This window comes from Galeopterus variegatus, unplaced genomic scaffold, assembly GCF_000696425.1.
Source record: "Galeopterus variegatus unplaced genomic scaffold, G_variegatus-3.0.2 Scaffold1150, whole genome shotgun sequence".
Classification (NCBI taxonomy): Eukaryota; Metazoa; Chordata; class Mammalia; order Dermoptera; family Cynocephalidae; genus Galeopterus; species Galeopterus variegatus.
In genome coordinates, this window is record NW_007727261.1 from 329,918 (window position 1) to 339,531 (window position 9,614).

Below are 9,614 nucleotides of genomic sequence, written 5' to 3' on the forward strand. Positions count from 1 at the left end.
GCCTGCGACACCGCCCTCATCACCAGTCACCCAGAAGGGGGACGGCCTGTGCCGTGTGCTCGCCCATCACCTGTGAACCTCGTCAGCAGGGCTGCTGTCCCTGAGCCCAGTAACTCTCGGACACCGAAAAGTTACACTTTTACCTTCAAAGGCTAAAGGGCAGACTCTGAACCGCAGACCGAGGTGCATTTGCCTTGATCAGTCCGGTCAGTGGGGACTTTACAGAGGGACATCCAGCCTCCTCTGGGCAACCGCGCACTTCCTGCAGCTTTGATCAACTTCCACCTCAACTCACTGAATGCTAAATTATTCCGTGAAGTTCTGTGAAATGCAAGGTGTTATTATCATTCCCATTATTATTATTGTTTTAACCCAAATTCTTTCCGATACCATAATTTACCTACACTGTTGTAATTCTGGAGTGCCCAAAAAGCCACTAGACATATGTATATTGTGTTTTTGTCCCCCCCCCCTTTATTTTACAAGGCCTTGAAGGCCCTAGAGAGGCTGCTTTCATTTTTTAAAAATTAGCATTTTATTTACTAAAATTTCAAATTCAAAAATCTCCTTAAACTTTTAAGCTAACTTTACATAGTTTATCCTTTTCTTTCTTCCCCTCTTTCTTTCTTTCTATAATCACAGTTTTAAGGGGACTTTTGATTAACGTTTGGCCTTAAAGATTTTTTAACTATCAGTAAATTAAATATGGTATTCTTTTTAAGTACCTCAATTGTTTGACTAACAGACCTCCCCAAGTACCTCAATAGCTCTTGTAATCTAATAAATTAAAATTATCAATATGGGAATTTTTAGGTTCTCTTAAATTTCCCAATACTGTTTACAAACCGAGGGCTTTTTTTGGTTCTTTTAACATTTACTCATTCAAATCCAAAGTTACTCAATAATATAGCAGGAAGGTTTGGCATTAACTACAGAGATAATATAAACGTAAATAAAAGGTCTTATATTAATGTTACATAATGGAATGATCTTTGTACATTTGATATCTTAAGTATTTGTAACACTTAAGAGAATTTAATAGTGGATCAGGCGATCTATTCTGAGGCACGGGTCAAATATAACTGGAGCCTGTAATCCACCAATGATTCCTCAATAGTAGTTAAATGGAAAACAAGGACTATATCTTTACTGTTAATAGATAAAATAAACAAATAGAATTTTTAAAATGACATTCAGAGAATGCCCAGCTTCTCATTCCTCAGCGTTAAATGCTGAGTGCAGGTTTTCTGCAGATCGCGTGCTGTCAGGACCCAGGAGGTGGTCATCATTGCGTTCCCAGCTCCAGCACTTGCTGGCGCCATCGGACATGCTCTCAGGAACCCAGTGTTGTCTGGTCAGATACTTACACCTGAAGGAATGTGGGAGCCAGAACATACACTCCTGATAAATATTTGGTGCTCCTGATCTTGGATATCTATAACTTTAGTTCAGATAACTGGAATGCACTATTTTCTTGAAGGAGAAAATCAGATTCATCAATTTCTCGCCCTCAACGTTTACTAGTAGCGTGTCTGGACCACGTGTTTAAAGGTTTGCAGATGAGCAAGGGCAGGAGGCAAGAAGGATCGACATGGTGACAGTTAGGGCTGGAAACGTCAGTGTGAACACATGTGTAGCTTAATACAGACACAGATGGTTGTGTATAGAAATATTTATAGATATGTGTATGCATGGCTTAGTATAAACACATATATTCTGTTGCTGGTAGTAATATTGTGTGACCTAAAACTATTTTGTGTACACTGTAGGATATAATAATGTTGAGAACCAGGTTCTTACTTTGGAGGGGAGAGAGATAAGGAAGCAGTCTGTGGTGTAAGGCTATTTCTCCTGCTGAGTGTCCTAGAAGCAATCCAGTAGCAAAAAAGCCCATGCTTTTCTCTATAAAAGAAACCAGAGTGCCTAGGAGAATGGTTAATGCAAGGTCTGGAACAGGGAAAGTTAACAGTGTGTCATAAAATAAGAAAGTACCCAAAGATTAAAGAGGTCACAGGAGTTCTATGCCCATCTACTGGTCCAACCTGGGACAGTTTGAGCATCAAAAATATTAATGGTGTTATGGAAATAAATCATGAGTCCAGAATGATACCAGAAATAAAAGTGGGGGAGAAGAAGCTTTTATTTACAGAAAAAATGCCAGGTAATAAGTGTAGAGGTGATCATATTTTTAAAAAAATCACTATTTACTGAAATATTGTGATTATACATATTTGTGGGGTACAGGGTTTAATATCAGTACAATGTGTGATGATCAAATCAGGGTAATTAGCATATTCATCAGTATAAAACTTAATCATTTCTTTGTGATGAGGACATTCAATCACCTCTCTTCTGGCCATTTGATAACATGCAGTAAATTATTATTCTAGGCATCTATAAAAATCTGTTTTATAACCACCAACATAATAATTGATACAGGACAGAATCATCAATGGACGCTAAAAGCATTGAGTAAAAATTGGTTGGAATACAAAAAATTCAGATAATCTCAAAATGTCAACTCACAGATTGCTTCTTAATTACATGGACACCCCTTAACCATGTGACCAAACTTAGCATCAGCATAATTGGACAAAGTGACCTTAGCTGTCTCCTGATGTGATGTGATGAAAAGTGCAAAAGGTCACCTGTGAATTACTCTTACTAAATGTTTCATCTGGATCTGATCATGGAGAAACAACCAGACCAGAGTAGATTATAGAGCATTTCACAAGAGAATGATCTGGACTTTTCAAAACATAAGTGGCATGAAGGAAAGAAAAGGAAGGAAGGAAGGAAGGAAGGAAGGGAGGAAGGGAGGGAGGGAGGGAGGGAGGGAAGGAGGGAAGGAGGGAAGGAGGGAGGGAGGGAGGGAGGGAAAGAAGGTTGGGGGACTGTTCTATGTTAAAGGAAACTAAAGAGAAATATGACAACCAAATGTAATATATAATTCTTGATTGATTCTGGATTAAAAAAAACAGCTATAAAAGACAGTTTGGTAATAGTTGGAGAAAGTTGAGTAAGAACCATATGGTAATTTTATTGATGTCAAGTTTCTTGGGTGTGATGTGGTATTGTGGTTATGTAGGAGCATGTTTTTGTTCTTAAAATGTACTTAGTTAAACAATTAAAAGTGAAGTGTCATGATGTCTACAACCCACTTTCAAATGTTTCAGGAAATATACATACACCTATGGAGGAAGAGAGAGATAAAGAAAAACAAATGTGGTGAAAGTTAACAATTTATAAATCCAGATGATTATACTTCTAACTTTTCTGTAGGTTTGAAATATTTATAAACAATAAGTTGATATTAAAAAGAGAAAGTGATCAACAGAGTCAAATGTAACTGAGGGGTCCTGCCAAAACAGAAGAGGGGAGTGTACATTGGGGTGCACCAGTGGCCTTGGTAAGGAGCAGTTCAGGGGCATCTGGTGGAAACCAGACTGTATGGAGTAAAAACTGAGGGATGTGAAAGTGAGGGGTATTTATAGACATTTTCTATAAACAACTCATTCAAAAATTTGATTGTACAGAGGAGAAGAGAAGAGGTAGGTCAGGGAGTGATTTTAGAAGATGGAAAACAATATGTTTAAATGCCAACGGGAGCTAAGCCAGTGGAGAGGAAGAGGTTGAGGATTCAGGAAAGAAGGGTGATGGCGTGCTGGTTGATGAACCAGTAAATTTTGCAGGGCAAGAATGGGATCCAGAGCACGGAAGGCTGAATGAGCCTCAGACACTAGGAGGGACATGTCACCCACTGAATGAGAGAAAAGGGGAAAGGTGCAGGTAGTGGATTGAATGACGTTCCCCTAAAACTCGTTGAAGCTTGAATTGTGTCCCCCAAGTTTTATGTATTAGAAACTAGGCCTCCCCTGTGACTGTTAAGAGGGTGGGAGATCCTATTATGGTAATTGAAAGGTGTAGCCTTGAAGAGGTGATTGGATTGTAGGACCATGCAGTAGGGAATGGATTAAAAATGGTGGTCAGGGGCGTGGTTCTGAGGGCTTCAAAAGAAGAGAAAGTAGTCTGCCTCTCTCACTGCTTTCTCTGCTCTGCCATTTTCACAACGTGATACTCTACTGTCACTGTCGCCACCATCAAAGAAGACTCACCAGATGTGTTCCCTGGACTTTGGACTTCCCAGCCTCTGAAACTGTAAGCAATAAATTTTGTTTTCTCATAAATATCCAGTTCCAAGTAGTTTAATATAAGCAACAGAAATGGACTAATACAGTGCACAAAATGGGGTGGAGGGAAGTGTGTGCATTTTGGGCAGGGGATTCAGAGAGTTGTTTCTGATGCCTTCTACTGCTCACGGAACAGGAGGCCAGCCCGTCTACTAAGATTGAGACAGGGAGGCAGAAGGAGGAGGATTTGAGCAGAAGGGAAAATTGTGAGCCTGAGAAGTCACTGAGGAGAAAACCTGGTGCTGCTAGTAAGAGATGCCTCCTTTCCTGTAGGCACCTCCCATTTATGATTTCTCAGATCTCATTGAGTCACTTTGTCACTATTCAATATGGATTGCTTATTTGATAAGGTTTTGAATCAAGTCACTTCATGGTTGGTCCTCTGATGAAGTTTTGTGGCTGGAGTAGGTAAGATGGATTTACTTCTGGTTTTGTGGCCAGGGTAGTTAAAATAGATACATTTGGGGCCGGCCCGGTGGCGCACTGCGCTAGTGCGCCGCTTGGGAAGTGCGGCGGCGCTCCCGCCGAGGGTTCGGATCCCACATACAGACCGGTTCCCGCTCACTGGCTGAGCGAGGCGCGGGGGCAACGCCGAGGGTTGCGATCCCGTTGCCGGTCCCGGTCCGGTACGGGGGCAACACTGAGGGTTGCGATCCGTTGCTGGACATGGAAAAAGACAAAAAAAAAAAAAAAAAAATAGATACATTCGGCCCATGAGGTACGTGTAATAACTGCACATTTGTACAGAAATAACCCCAGAGGGGCTTTTCTCAGAAGTGCACTGTGGGCGTGGCACCAGCAGTGTTAGAGGCTGCTAGCATTGTCAGTTCCAAATCCTCCTCTTCATCCTGGAAGCAAAGATAGATCATATTTCCCAGCTCCCCCCACCTCTTATGCAGCCACTCAATGTAACCTCTCACCAGCCCGTGCACCCTCCAGTCTCTACAGACGTGGTCATGTGATTGGGTTCTGGCTGATGCAATGTAAGTAGAAGGGATGTGTTCCAATTCCAGGACCAGCTCAATATACAATCTCCCACATGATATAAAACCTCTTCCTCTTTCTGCTGACCAATGGAGAGGTCCCCCAGTGTCTAGAGGAGAAATAGCAACAATTTAGAAGCAGCCTGGATTGGTGAATGACTGTGTGGAGTGGAGCTCCTTTGCTGGCCTGCATTGAATTGGGATGTAAGTGAGAATTAAACTTTTATTTTGCTAGGACATGAGATTTTGAATTTTTGTGATATTTTAGCCTACCCTGACCCATAAGATTTGTTATGAGTTGAAGGTTGATTATCATCACGGCCTGATAACCTGATGTGTCCATCTCCCTGGGAGAGATAGCCTGCTGAGTGGCCCTAATTAACCCTCTGTTGGCTGCCAGGTATCCACCCTCCTGCTGAGTTACCTACCCTCCTGGGCAAGGGCAATATTTACTTTTTAGTCTTCTTTTTCCTCTGCTCCCTTGGTTGATATTCTAATTGATAGGGTTTTATGTAGTGATGTCAATGCCTCCAGGCAGACAATGATGTCTTACTCACTAGAAAGGAGAGATTCTTTTTTAAGCAGAGATTGCCCAAAACCAACAAATTAGGTGAAAAATATTGATGACTCTGAAACACATATGATAAAAGGGTAATTTTCTTAATTTGCAAAAGGCTCTTATAAATCAACAAAGAAAAATACAAGTTAATCACTCAAATCCAAAGGGAAAAAAGAAAAGCAAATAGCTGACTAATGAATCCTCAACCTCCTACCTCTCCTCATGAATTCTCCAAGTGAAAATGCTAGAACTGCACACATTACTGATAAGCAATAACACAATTACTGCTCCCCTGAAATCATCCCCAACCCCCACACTGGTGAAATGGCAGTCCAGGCAAGCTAAGTGATGGTAGTGTTGGGGAGCACAGCAGAGACTTGGCACTCACCAGGGCAAAGTTACTCACTAGTTTGGCTGCTGGAGCCCAATGCCACGTGGATTTAGGAAATCCAAAATTTAGAACTGATATCTTAGAGATTTATCCCCATCATTTGGTAGACAAAGAGATGCAATCCCAGAAAGGTCACATTACCTCTCTGGGTAATAATAGATCTGCAACATAACCAGCAACATTTTAGACAAGCCCAAGTACAAAATAGTACCATCCACCTCCTCCCCTCCCCTCCCCTGTTCTCTTTTACAAGAAGCCTCATGGTTTTGGAGAAAATGCCGCATGCGCAGAACTCTCCGTTTCCATGACCTAACTCAATCCCCGCCCCAGAATTACATCACCCAGCTCTTGACACCAACATACTGATATATAAGCTCCACCACCCCCACACCTGGTGCTGTCCACAATTTTTCAGGGCAGCCCTGGGCTGTCCTCCTTTTTGAGTACAGCCCTGCAGATTTCTTTCTTTAATAAAGCTTGAACGGTACCCAGCATCTCGGCTCACTTTCTTTCAGGTAACTGTTTCTTCATGTTCCACAAATACCTCACAGTCAACGTCCACAACAGGGCTCATTATCTCTCTCCAGACCAGCTTCTTCTCTTGAATTCCTAATCTCAGACAATGCCCCCACACAGACTTCTGTGCTGGAGAGCTGGGGGTCACTGTGGGCTCCTTTCCCTCTGTCAGTGTTCCATCTTCACTGGCTCATGGTAAATCTGTGTCCTAATGATCTCTCCTATCCATACGTCCATCTCCATCCCTGTTGTTACTTTTCCCTGACTTGGGATTACTTCAGCCTGAACTAGGGCATCTGCATCTCCTCTAACCACACATGGTGTTGTTATACCTTCCTGGAGCAGCCAGCATGACACCCAAGTCTAATCACCCCTCACTGTTCTCCAGAATTCCGAGGTGTCACCATATTAAATAGACAAGCACATCTCGACTTGGCTCCTGCCCACCTGTGCTGCCTCAACTTCCACTGCCTGCCACATGCACACGTATGTTCTAATAAAGCTGAACTGCTGCTGGTTGCCCAAACATGCCACACCCTCTTGTTCCTTCCATGTCTTCAGGCCATTGTGTTACCAAATTAGGCTCTTGGATCCCAAAGTCATAGAAATGAACAATGCACCCAGTAGTAAAGCAAGCAACACCTTATTAAAAGAGGAGATAGACTTATGCATAAGGGAGGTAGCTACAGGAAAGTCAGTCCTCTGAGTGGAGCTGTGCATGGTCCTTTACAGGGCAAGGGGGTGAGGGTTGCAGGCCAGCATCATCATTCTGTGCCTCTGGAGGTGGTCCATTCTGTTCTTCCTGGTTGCATCATGGGCACATGTTCAGTACAGTTTTGGTTCTTGTGCCTGCTCAGTGGGTTCAAGATGCTGTTGTTCATTATTGGCACCCCAGGAGGGTCACTGTAGCGGTCACCTTGAAGCTTTGTGTTCATGCAGGAATTCTTAGAGGGGTCTTAAAGTTACTCTTTAACTTAACAATTATGGGAAACAAGCCTTGGAGAGTGGTTTTGCAACTCAGTGAATGTCTGTTCCCTCTTATCTCAGTTTATCAGGGTGGGCTATGGGGTGATCGTGCACTTTGGGCGGTCTCATGACTGAGGAGTGGAAAAGTAACAAAGTGTCTTCTACAGGGAAAACGGGGTCAGTTTGGTTTACAGTCCTAGCCCTATCCCGTCTCACTTGCACGTGCTGTTCCTTTTGTGCAGATTCCCTCCTTTGCCCCTTCCCACATCCCTGCTCATGTTCAAGTCTCAGCCCCAAAGCCCCTCCTCTGAAAACAGCACAGTCTTGAGATTCAGCTGCTTTCTGGTCTCTACCTCCAACCGTATCTTGACCATGCTTCCACTCTGGCGTCATCCTCTGGACGCGTCAGTCTTCTGGGGACTCAGCGACCTCCTCGATGGAGGGGCAATTTCTTCTAAACTATAACCCCCAAGTGCCAATCTTGGGCAAAGCCTGGTGAATGACCAATATATATTTGTTGAAAGGAACAATAAGGCATTTGCCCTGTCTCGGAGCTCATGTCCAGTGAGGGTGATGGCTTCACAAGCACCTCGCTGTGACAGCGGGCTTGTGGTAGCAAGTGCTCTGGCCCTCCTTGAGAGTCTGGAGAGGCGAAGGAATCAGGTGCCAGTTTACACATACCTCACACATGACACCACGCGTAAAGAACAAATCCGAAAGTCTTGGCTGCCGAGCATCGTGAGAATGTGTAGGGGTTGAAGAGGCTGATTCTGCTGGCCTGGGATTTCAAACAGGGTCTGTTATTTTCGGGGACGGGGGAGAGCAGAATTGGGACCTGCTTTTTTGTCTTTCACTTTTCACAAGGGACAGAGGAAGGGAACGTGGCTCCCCTGGTTCTCCATGCCTCCTGGAGTCTCTTCCCACACCCGAGAGGGGGCCTCTTCTCCAGAGGGCGGCCAATCTGGATCTGGGAGGTGGCCCAGTAGTTGGCCTCCTTAGGCACTCCCAGAACTGCCACAGTTTAAGGGACAGTCTTCTGGGAGCGGGGGTGGTGTAGGAGGTCCTCCAACTTTAACTTGTCTAAGGAAATCCACTGTTATCCCAATAGCTTGCCTGAATGCAGCTGTTAAAGACAGAGGAAGCAGGACATTAGTCAAAGCGTGAAGAGGAGTTTACTTGGTAACTACTGAGCTCCGTTTAGATTTGTGCAGAGGTGACCGGGTGTTTTCACGGGAAAGAGAGAGGCCAGGGAGGGGGAGCCAGCGCGGGCTCAGGTGAAAAATTGCAAAGGGGTGTCAGTGTCGCTGCGACGGGCAGCTGCGTCTGCTGGCGGGCATTTATGGGGGTCAGGGTTCTGTCGTCGCACAGAGACTGGGAGGGCCCCTTCCTCCCTGGTGATTACATTTCAAAGGAGTGGCTCTCAGGCCCTGGAGAAAGACACTTCTGAGTCTTGGGAGATACAGATGGAGAATTTCACAATTGTAAGCAAATGCTCTGAGAAAGGGAGGTGGGGGCCCAGGATCAGGTGTTGGCTAGAATAGAACAAACAGGAAATTCTCCAGGCATCCTGGAGCTTTCTCAGGCAGCCGTTTTACTGAGGAGGCAGTCCACCTCGGGTCACGCTGCTCTTAGAAGCAAGGCTGGCGTTGGGTCGTCCCCCGGTGCGGGTCGTCCTCCCGTGCAGAAAGTTCTGCATTGTCGCAGCGACCTGCGGGGAAAAGCCGTTCCCAAATGGTTTCAAGCCTTCCGTTCTGCAACCCTCCGTCACGTTTTGGGGAGCCCTTATGGAGCTACTCGGTGCGCGGTATTAGAAGAGAAGGGGGAGTAGAGTGTGGGCGGGTGACTGTCGCGTGGCAGGGACTGGGGAGAGGGCGCAGTAAAGCGAGGTGACCGCCCGGAGAGAGTGGGCGGACCGCGGGGTCAGACCCCGGCGCCGCGTAGGCCCTCCCCGCCCCCTGCGTGTCGCCGGCCCGCCTCCTGGTGGGCGGCGAGGGGTGCGCGGCGGTGGC